Source organism: Lactuca virosa, chromosome 8 (assembly GCF_052849685.1).
Source record: "Lactuca virosa cultivar CGN04683 chromosome 8, Lactuca_virosa_CGN04683_v6, whole genome shotgun sequence".
Classification (NCBI taxonomy): domain Eukaryota; kingdom Viridiplantae; phylum Streptophyta; class Magnoliopsida; order Asterales; family Asteraceae; genus Lactuca; species Lactuca virosa.
The window spans coordinates 160,911,831-160,923,898 of NC_136433.1; the positions used below are offsets into that span (position 1 = coordinate 160,911,831).

The following is a 12,068-nucleotide window of genomic DNA, read 5'->3' on the forward strand; positions in this document are numbered from 1 at the left end:
AGCACCATGACACTTGTGATGTGGTAAAGGTCGTTGAGTAAGACTTCCTTGAAGAATTGAAGGGAAAGGTATGTGGCTCCGGGAAGGAGTATTGGTCATCTGAAGGGAAGGCAGTAGTGTAAATGGATGATCGGAAGTATTTCGGTTATTGATAGTGAGCACTGAGATGGTACCAGTTGTATGGAAGCACATCCGGGTTGGATGTTCGCTGAGGTTGTGGAACGATTAGCCCTGATGTCGAATCAGAGGAGTTCGGAAGTGATGCAAGGGTAGATCCTTGGGATCCAAGTATGGATGTAGTCATGAGTTTTGTATGCGGTGGGGTTCCATCTAAGGGATGTCTGAACCCATCGGTGGTGTGCCTGGTATTCCAGCCCGAGGCTGTTTGGGCCAGGTACGGTGTGTATGTGCGTATAGACGAGTGTCCATGGGAGTTGCTCAGAAGCTGAAGGATGCATTATCTTGTCAGCGCGAAAGGGGATTAGGTTTGGGAAGGGAACGGAAGGAGTTCCCAGCAGGGTGATTTGATAGAAGTAGCGCCAGTTTGGGCAAGGGATAGCAGAATTGTACCGGGGCAGGGCCCGGTGGTTTGTATGGTATCCAGTTTCTCAAGCGGCGAATGAATATGTAATTCGGAAATATGGTAGCATCATCGAGTGGTACTTAGTTGATGAGTATTGTCAGCAGATAAAAGAAGTCGCTGGCCGGCTTGAATCAGTTGTCAGGACTCTGAAGGAGAAGAGTGGGATCTTATAGGGGTGGATAGTAGTATTTGGAGGAACTTGGGTCGGTTCGAGATCAGAAGCCGTATTGTAGGAGTATTGTCCGAAATTGTATGTTGTGGCAGGCTTCGAGGACGAAGCCTAATTTAAGTGGGGGAGAATTGTAACATCCCAAGTTCAGAAGCAAGAGTCCGGGGGTGTAAAGTGTAACTTGGAAAGGGTGGACTCGGCGAGTTGGAGCTGTAACTCGTCGAGTCGGAGCGTGTGTAGATCACGTGATTAAGTGGCCTGACTCGCCGAATCGGCGGCTGGACTCGACGAGTCAGTGCTGGAAGAGGAAAACCCTAATCTTAGGGTTTGCACCCTATTTAAAGGACTTAATGTCCTCCCCTCAGCCCCGTTAGCACCCTTTGAGATCCAGAAACCCTAAATTCGTGTGTGAGAGTCCTTGGGAAGCAAATTGGAGCTTGGATAAGTAATTTGTGGAGAGATCTTGAAGATCAAGGAGCTTGGATCAAGGAGATTTGTGGAGATTCGGTCTATTCTTCAGTGGGAGGTCGTTTTGGAGGTAATGAATCGTTATCCTTGGGTTTCTCCTTTCTAGATCCATCTTTCATGGAGTTTTAGGGTTTGTTTGGAGATAATATGATGAGATCTTGGTGCATGAGTTAGATCTGGAGCTGAAACTCCATATCTGAGTTCTATTTGGATCATACATGCAGAAAGCCCTTTTAGTTGCTATGCAAAAGCCTTTCCTTATGAGTTAAGTTCCTTTCTTTCATGGTTTTTGGAATTATAGGACATGAAGCACGTAAAGGTAGCAACTTTATGTTGCTAATGCACTCTAGGGATCCAGATCTATTGTTTGGAGCAAAGGAGTAGCTTGTATCTCTCGTATATGGGAATGCACGTATGAACTCGGCGAGTCTGGGAGATGACTCGGCGAGTTGGGCTAGGGTTTCAGGAATTGAGTCGCGTAGTGACTCGGCGAGTCGCATGGGTGACTTGGCGAGACATATGATGATGAGTTTGGACTCGACGAGTTGAAAGAATAACTCGGCGAGTCTGATGAAGTTTGTCGTGGACTCGGCGAGTCTGTTCTTGGACTCGGCGAGTCGCGACGCAGAACCCCCCAAACCTCTTCTGGTTAGACTCAGAGCAGTGAGTTGAGTGGTGACTCAGTGAGTTGGGCAGGTTAAGACTCGGAGATTGTGGAACTCGACGAGTCATGAGGTGACTCGGCGAGTTGAGTCGTGTTATGAGAGTTTCCTGAGTTTAGGAACTTGGCGAGTCAATGGGTTGACTCGGCGAGTAGGGCCAATCAGGAAGGTGGACTTTGACCAGTTTGACCTTCAGGGGTATTATGGTAATTTTTGGATATTTATGTCTTGGATCTTTGATGATGATAGGTGTTGAAGTTGGAGGCAGTGCTTCGGGTTTGTGCTTTCGTGATTCGGTTCGGCAGTTGCAAGGTGCGTTATCCTCACTATATCAACAGGGTCTAAGGCACCAAGGTCGGCCCTTTATCGGATGGGAATCCGGGTATTTGTTTGATATGTATTGATTTGCTATGTCTGCATCCTGGTAATTAGGATGGTATTATGTTAGTGACCTGGTTGAGGTCGGTATCCTGGTATATAGGGTAATGTTATGTTAGTGACCTGGTTAAGGTCGGTATTCTGGTGTATAGGGTAATGTTATGTTAGTGACCGGTTAGGTCGGTATCCTGGTTAGGATGATGTTATGCTGTTTGATCTGATAGATCGGTTTGTCTGGGGATTATTATGTGATTGACTGTTTTATGTGCACATGGTGGTTTGACTGAGGTTGGGTTGAGGCGGGTCCTGCTTTGTGCTGTAGGCCAACATACCCAGGGCGGACCGGATAGACTGTAGGCCCAGCGAGCGGTCCGGATAGGCAGAAGGCCCCAGGAGGGCGGTCCAAACGTGCCGAGGCTCGGGGAGTGGACCAGACCGACTGAAGGCCCGGTGCGGGCGGACCAGTCATATTGTAGACTCAGAGAGTGGACCAGGTGGACTGAAGGCCCGGTGCGGGCGGACCAGTCACACTGTAGACTCGATATGCATGGCTGTTCTGTATTATGATATGATTTGATATGTGTATGGTTCTGTGGCTGGTATTTTGGGGGTAACTCAATAAGCTTTCGGGCTTACAGTTTCAGTGTATTGTTTCAGTTACTTCAGGAGATCGTGGCAAGGCGAAGGCGTGATCGTACCGCTCCTCATTTTTATGTTGATGTTTCTGGGATACTCTGATAATAAACTAATTGAGAACCTTTTTGTAATACTTAATGGATTTGTGTTGTATTCGAAAAAGTTTAAATTTGTTTGAAAATTTTGGTTGTTACATATGGTGTAATCGTCTATTTTTTATAATGGCCATATTTTTTATCGACTTGGTTCATAATGGCCTTTACGTAAAACTTGATTTACAAGAATCACATCCAGTGCCTACAGTTTTGTCACTTTGGTGTCACCACAGACCTGAACGTTTTGCTAGATGATAAATATTGTATAATGCTCGACTTAATGCATATATTCCATCGAATGCACCACGTAATAATTGTAATATTCATGTAGTTGATGTCTCTGATAATTAATAAAATTAAAATACGACAGTGTTTGACAAAACGGTGGTAAATGAAAATGATAATTTTATTTATTATAGTTGTGAAAAATATCATATTATGTTTTTTATTGTTCGTGATCATTATTTATCGTTTAAGGTTAAATAAACTAATATGAACAAATCTTAATTCATGTTCGTTAGGTTCGTTGCCCGATTGATATCTCGCTAATATTAATACTTAAAGAAAATTTAAAAGTTAGAAATATTATATGAAAATCCCTATAATAAATTGAGATATTATACAAAATAAAATTGATTATGTAGTGATAAAAAATAAATTGAATTATGTAAGTATGCAAAATAAATTTGATATATTATATGACAATTCCAATATTTAACAGTTGAAGGTGTAAATTAAAAGGTAAATATATGTTCAAGGGTCATAAATAAAAAATTTAATAAATTAATAAAGGAAACGTAAGTAAGTTAGATATTTTATTTATTTATTTATTTACTTTATTACCGGTAATAAAGACATCACTATGACCGAGACTTCTACTGCCCATCTTATTACTATGTAAATTAATCATCGGTCCCATCAAATTGGATTAAGACAAGTCAAAACCATTTTGACTCTTAAGATGGTTTTTAATCGGGTGTATTTAGAATACCCATTTTCCGACAGATATGGGTTGACCACCTTTGACATTTTTGGCGGATTTTAGACATATACACCAGGTTGACAGTGTTTGACTTTTTCCTACCTATTTCTGATGCAAATATTTAATTTTTAGTTATAGATATTTTCATCCCTAAAGATACTTTTTTCTAACAAGAAAAACTATAAAAAAAAATAATGTTTGTAAAAAAAATTGTATTTTTCTACCAAAAATATAGAAAAAACTCAATACATTACACTTATAAAATTGCCTAATGCCATAAAAGTGTCAAATACTTATAAGTGTTTAACCAAATGTTTAAAAATATAAAACTAAGAATTATTTGATGGATTGCCGAGTAGTTTGAATTGTCTCACAAGTACCGACGGTTGTTTTTTAATTTGAACTAGGTAAGTGACCCCGCGTTGCGGGGTCAGATGTGAAAGTAGGATGACATAATTAGTAGATTTTCAAAACCGAATATTTCAAAAATAAATAAAAACAAAAATATGATGCTGTAATTAATTGATTTTGCAACTACAATGCTTTAAAATGATAAGTTAAGACACAGATTTTTGTGGATCTTGTTTAAAAAATGTAGCAACATTGCTAACCCAAAAAAGAAAAAATTAATTTTTTTGTTTTGTTTTTTTTTTTTTTACATTTTGTATATTACTTTTCCACTCATTCTAGATAACCAAAGTTAAATATTCATTTGCTCTTAAAAGTCAAAACCATGCAAATTTATAACATGTACTTATACCAAAATACAGTTGCTCCATTGCTCCAGCATATCACCGAAATTTACCACAAACGGCTTTGAAAAGAATATTATAAGGCCATTAAGTGATTTGTAAATACAAAAAGACACATAATTTATCATCTTAGTGTGGCAATCTTATTATCCAATGGTGTAAAGTGTCAATTGTTCCACATGTTCTCCTCAGATGTTGCCACCACGTATAGCGCTTCAGGATCAAAATCCCCCACCGCCATTTTGTTCTGATAATTTCCAGTTCTCTGTTGCAAGTCACCGCTTCCATCACCTTATTACAGAAGCTTAACAGGAAATAAAAGTAGTTTGCTATTTATTTACATTAAGTTTTTAATAAAAAAGTTAAATTAAAAAATAAAACACAATGAAAGGGTAAGAGAACCTCAAATAAGGGTGAAAAGTGCAAACTGATTTGGGTTTGAATCAGCAAAAATACACATGTATAGATAAATAATCAGGCCATTTGCTTTTAACTTTATAGGAGAAGGAAAACCATGAGAACTTCAAAAAGAATACAAAGCCAAATAGAAAAAATCATGATTCAATGGGTATATTCTGAATTGATAAAATAAATTGGAATTCGGTAATAAAAGTTGAATAAATTTTTTGATTTTTATTTATATTAAACACAATTATTATTAGGGAAACTACATAAAACACATTATATTTTGGGCAATGTTGAAGTTTAAACTAACTTTTTAATAAAATAATTTAGGATGCTTTTTTGTAATAAAACGATTTTGAAACTTGTAACTATTTCATTATTTTATTAGATTACTTTCATATGGTTTGACTTGTTTATTTTATTTATTTGACATATTTAAAAGAAAATATCCCATGATAGATTACATTTGCCCAGTTTATTTTTAAGAAAGTACAACATCACTCTTATGGTTAGAAATATCAAATGTACAGGGGAGTTTGTATTACTAAATATTAGTAAATGTGCTAAAATCCTTTTGTTGAACCCTTAATTATTTTTTTATGAGAAAAAGGATTATATATGCAATGGTTTATATTTTTTTTTTATATATTATACATTTAAATCCAACGTGTTGTATAACGTAAAAGTCAAAGTTAACAAATAAAGTTTTTTACCTTTTCCTATTTCATTGTTCACGATCTTCCTTTTTTTGCACCACACACTTACTTGTAGAGACACATATATTCTCATAACCAACCTTCTAATTATTCGTCGGACCTACAACATAGATTTCAACAAACGTATAATGAGCATTCCATAAATGTAATTAAAAAAAACAGATAACATGGAGGAGCCAAGTAACAAAAAAACCAATAAGTGCAGGGATACCTCCACAATTTAATAATTAAATAAACATAGGACAGGGACCAAAAACGTTAAAAAAAACTCGAATAAGGACCGGAAAAAAATATTTTTTTCGACCTTTATACGAAAAAAACACCGAAAAAATTGTAATTTAATTGAAAAAAAAAAAACTGTAATTAATGTATGTAAGGACTGTTTCATCGCCTCTGGAAGTTCTCTGCTTGCTAACTTTCTGAACCTACCCATATTATCTGGTCCAGTTACAATAAAAAAAATAAAAAACAAAGTTGATATTATCAGCAAAAATTAAAAATGAAATCTGATTGAAAATAATGAGATATATGGACCTGGTTGAGGATGTCAGGGAGAATATGTTCCAATTCTGAAATAAACCATAATAAAAACACATGTTACCATAGAAACAAAATAATTTCAGCAAAAATTTGTAAACTGATAATACATTCATACTTACCCTTGTTGAAAATTGGTCTAGGTTATGAAACAAATAAATATAAACTGTAACCTTTGGTCTACGGTTTTCAATGTGATTAACATCCCTTTGATAAATTGTCCCCTAAATAAAACAAAAAACTTAAATTTAAGATTTCTGAAATCAGAAACAAATTAAACCGAACACTACAATGGATTGTTAGTGCTGTCTATGTTACTAATGAATCAGATGTTGCTGTTAATTGCGATAATGATCTTTGTTTTCCATCTTAACCTGCAACTCTTTTCACATCTTTTTTGACATGTAGACTCAAATCCATCAGCCAAGAACAACAAAAGCAACACATGGAACTCTGAAATTCTCTTCACAAAAGGGAAATTCTTTGTTCGATTGAAATGATTCCTCAGTGTTGTCATCGCAACCGCTGTGTTTTGATTCTCAACTGGGAGCCCTCAGTAAGCGGATGAATATTTCATTATCTAAATGATGAAATCAATGAGTTACAATTAAGCAAAAAAATAGCAATTATTATAGTACAATTAGATTGGAAGATAATGAATTCGAAGGCCATATATAATTAGTAGGATCACATGATTTATATAATCTTCTACCCTATTAAAAAAAACTGTTGTTCTAACTACACATAAGTTTTTTGTTTGTGTTAATGTAAAGACCGTTATACCCTTTGTGTTTTCCTGTTATTGTGTTACTCCATGATGTTTCGGGATTCTGATTCTATTCTTATCCAAGACCAATACAACACAAACGAATACGACTATGTTTGGTGTGTATCAGGTATTTTATTAGCCATTCAAACCTTTTAGAAAGGGGTTTATTTGTTGATTCCGATGAGACTGAAATATAATTTATGGAATAAATTTTAGGATTTATATGTATATATTTATATGTAACATTATCCTTACATATGTTGATTATCAAGGGCATAGCCAAATCAACAAAGGACAATTTAAAAAAAATCTTTTATTTTTCAGGCATTTTATGGATCACCTACTTTGCTTTATGAGTTTCTTTAAATTTCTGTAATGTTAATCAACAGTTACACACAAACTTGAATGCTGTAGTAACTATAACAGGTAGTCTCGTTGCCATGAGTTATAAAAGCAAAACAAAATTCAGGGAGTAATCGACACATACCTGATATAAAAACGTAGGGATAATGAGCAGATGAATTAGAGAGGGATTCGCAACGAACCTGAATCTCAAGAGTTCCATGAGCACCGATGTGACTTCCATCAACCTGATACATGCCCCAGAAATCACAATACTTTACAAACAAACGTATATAGATAATTCCAAGAACAATTATTAAAGAAAAATTAAACGAATCGAAACTGCAATTTTGGAAGTCGGATTCATGATCCGACGAACCTTCTGTTTCTTCCTGCTTCCCTTTTGACCTCGTCCAGTCTCTCTATCTTGGGCGTTATTTTCTAGTCTTTCAAAACACACACAATCTTGAACAACAATATTACTCAATTTGAGGCGGTCACCTAAAAACACAGTTAAATAAAACCTCTATTTCTTCCTTTCTGAATCAACTGGGCCGACAAGAAATTGCAGAAGAGGGGAGCGGTGGTAACATGGCCACCGGTGTTACAGACAGGCCACCTACCCTCCCTCTCCTCCGCCTCACTACTTCCTCGGCCAACCGACTACTGTGAGGCGGTGGAGATGGGTGTCAATGAAGGATAGAGGAAGCCGATAAGATTAGCTACCGGAATTCCAAAGCACGACAGCGGAAGTGAGAGGAGGCGGTGGAGGTCAGAACGCAAGCAGGGAAAAACCTACATGGAGCAAGTAGAAAAACGGGTCAGTCTGGATCGGTGGTGAAGAGGAAGCGAGAAGCGGTGGATACGAAGAGTGAGAACGGAAGGGTAATTGAAAGTACTGAAAGGATAACGAAATCAAGGCGGTGACCCTGGTCACACTGATCCTAATATGATTGGGTTACAGAGGCGGTGACTGCAGATAGAAATTCAAAAATGGTCAAAAAGACTTCCGATTCCTACGCAAATTAGCACGAGGTCACTATTCCTTACTTTGGTCCTTTTTAATATGTATATAAATTTGACATATATCTTGTTGAGGTGCATTTGTTGTGTTCGCAAACACAATTGAGTTTGTCTTAGTTCCATCTCATTTTGTATATCAAGTTGAGTTTGATGGATGGCTTTTTCTATGCTTTGAAGTTGTACTCACAACTTTTGTACCTAAAAATAGTAACACAAATATATAGTACATATAGTTAGTAAATTTATTTCACTTTTAAACTATAATAGCAGTGTACTTTACTTGAAAGAACATATTATCAATTTAATCCATAAAACAACATACTATATATTTTTTTTTATCTATTATAGCAATCAATTTTATATGTTTACATAACTATATATATATATATATATATATATATATATATATATATATATATATATATATATATATATATATATATATATAATCCATACTAGCAATAACTTGATTTCATCTATATTAGCAATGTATCTGATATTTACTATCCATAATAAAAACATATTTTACTTTATTTTTCGTCGGTATTTTGGAGCTAAATTATGATTTTATTTTTTGTCACCATCCTATAGGAATTCTATCAGAGAATTTCGACATATTTTTTCCATCGAAAAATTTTTGTCGGAAAAATTCTGCTTATGAAGTTTATTTCAAGCTATGCAACTTAAAAAGTATCATCATCATATCATTATATCATAGTATACTATAAAGGAAGTATTTTTTTCTTTCACCACATCAATTTAAAACTCCAAACTCTTCATATTTCCATATAATTCACTTAATTTATTAACTTAAATATGTTATTAGTTATAAACATTATCATAAATGAAAGGCTTCTTGAATTATCAATATGATATACTAAATTTGTTGACTTCAATATAGTGTTAAATACATAACTTAAATTAATATATTAAATAAACTTAAAAATATAGTTTAAAAATTAAAACCTAAACTAAAATATCAAATAAAGTTTTAAAAATCCAACATATATGTTTTTAAAATAGTTAAAAGAAAAATATTAAATACGATAAATATAAAAAATCTTAAATCTAAAAGTCGAATTAACGAAAAGATGTCGAAAAACTATTTTTTATAATAACTAAAACTCAATTAAGTTTTTTTTAAATTAATGTATAATAATAAATAAAAATAGCATAAAGTTGTAAATTAAATTATGTTACATTACAAACAGTGGCTCATAATTTAAATAATTTAGGGAACATTTTTTCTTTTACCACATCATTTTGAAACTCCTAACTCTTCATATTTCCACATAATATATTTAATTTATTAACTTAAATATGTTGTTAATTATAAACATTATCATAAATTGAAGACTTTTTGAATTATCAATATGGAATACTAAATTTGTTAACTTCAATATAATGTTAATGCATAACCAAAATTAATATATCAAACAAACTTAAAAATATTGTATAAAGTTTAAAAACTAAAGTAATAAAAATCCAACATATGTTTTTTAAAATAGTTGAAAGGAAATTACTAAATACCATAAATATAATAACTAAAATTCAATTAAGTTGTTTTTAAATTAATTTATAATAATAGTAGTTAAAAATAACATGAAATTATAAAATAAATTATGTTACATTACGAATAGTGGTTGATAATTTAAATAATATTCATGATGAAATTAAAACATCATCAAAAAAATTTACAATTTAATAAATTATAACAATAGTTAATTAAAATAGTGAGTACTATAACTATTTTTTTTTGGAAAGAGAACTTCCTTAACGAGGGTTTCATGCCCGAATAACCCATCGATGTAAATATAAGGCTATGCATCATGCCCTGGAGTAGTGCGATAATTTAAATATGGGTCAATAATTTATTCATCATATCTTCCACATGTCTTACTAAGTCACCACAACTAATTTTATACATACATAAAGCATGAGTAGAGACCATTAAATGATTTGAATTTAATAACTGTTATATTATTTATTGTGCAAATTAATAATAATTTTGCATCAACTAAATGCAATTATTATTATTTTAGTTAATGAAAATGATATAAATATTTTCAATAACGTATGATTACAAAAAATTTAACCGTATAATTTTATTTCGCGCAACGCGCGGATATTCGTCTAGTGCTACTATATTCATTTGCAATGTGATCTCTACCACATATAAGACAATGCAATTGCAATTTTCGTAAATACTGTCTACGTCTATAAAAACACTTCACTTTAGAACGTATTCTAGTTTTAGAAAACATATGAATCAACCTTTTGACATCTCATGTTATGTCTCCTTAATTACTTTAATATATAAAATTGTAGCCATCATCTGATAAATTATTCGACAATACTTTAATAGAATTGTGTGTCTTATTCTTAATGGAATTGTGGTCCAAGAGTGACCCTCTAAGCAATTTGTAAGGTATTAAAATTTCATCTCCTAGTTTATTTTTCGAATTTCAAACTCATGAACAAATAATTATCTTCAAACCCGCCATAGTAAAATTTCCAGTAAATTACACATTTTTGCTAAAATGTGTCATGCATCATAAAAACACTCCAGAGGTATATTTTAGCTAAGGGTGACAAATGTGTCATGTTGTATCGCGTTGAAACTTAAACGGGTTAAGATAGTTTGACTCTAACCTGGCCTGTTTTATTTCGTATAATGTTAACCCATTTATTTTGGTGTCGAGTTCGTATCAGGTTGCTAGGTTTAGGGTTTATAAATTCTAAATATGTCATGTCGTGCTAGATTGAAACATTAAATAAGTTGAAATAATATAGTTGGAGATGGGGGAAATAAAAAATGAAAAACGAGAAGGAATAGTAGTTTGGGAGGAGGAAAAGCTCGGCTCCTTTACTATAGGAGTCTCCACCTTGGCCTGGCGGCCATTTGTGATCCTCAAGGTATGTTAGGTCATAAATTGTGGTTTATACTTTGCTTTTCATAAGCTTTTAGAATTCTCGGTCTAGGACCGCAAACACCGTGTTTTGGTGTTGTTTGGACCGAAATCACATGTGATTTCGGTTAGGCTTTATATTGTTTTGTTTGGGTTTTGGGCTTGGGCATTGGTTATTAGGTCTAGGTATAAATAGTGTCATTTGAGCCTTGTAAAGAGTGTGGGACGTTTTGCGGGCTGCCATAAGCTAAGAATGTGTTTTGAAGTGAAATCAATAGAGAATCAAGTGTAATCAAGAATCTTATGTACCCGACTATTCAATAATAGTGTGCATTGAAGATTAATCATTTTGTTCTTATTCTATATTTCGTCTTGTCTAATTCACTTGATTGGGATTCCGCACCATCAAGTGAATCCGATTGATACATCGTAGCATTTTGGGTTTTACAATTGGTATCATAGCTTGGATCGGTATTAATCGAATTGGCAAGATATTAAGAGTTTCTTGGATTTTTTCTTGGATTTCCGGGTGTTTTTGAATTGTTTTGGACGAATTTTTGGTTGTTTGATTTTCGTGTTCTTCATATTTTTGGAGTTTTGATCGAGTTTGGCATTAAAGTTTTGAAAATCCCGTGTTTTTGT

General features: G+C 33.8%; 1 long non-coding RNA gene across 8 annotated transcripts; it reads right to left on the reverse strand.

Moving 5' to 3' along the window:
• Positions 1–4,664: 4,664 nt before the first annotated feature.
• On the reverse strand, positions 4,665–8,525 carry LOC145132210 (uncharacterized). Of its 8 annotated transcripts, none has more exons than XR_013717913.1 (7): positions 7,874–8,525; positions 7,640–7,742; positions 6,506–6,963; positions 6,381–6,415; positions 6,276–6,284; positions 5,844–5,946; positions 4,665–4,990 (listed from the first exon to the last, which is right to left on the reverse strand). It is a non-coding gene; the product is annotated as an uncharacterized LOC145132210 (long non-coding RNA). The 8 variants fall into 8 exon arrangements; XR_013717911.1 differs by lacking the exon at positions 6,276–6,284 and having other exon boundaries at positions 7,874–8,289; positions 8,394–8,524; XR_013717907.1 differs by lacking the exon at positions 6,276–6,284 and having other exon boundaries at positions 6,506–6,607; positions 6,758–6,963; positions 7,874–8,519.
• Positions 8,526–12,068: the final 3,543 nt, after the last annotated feature.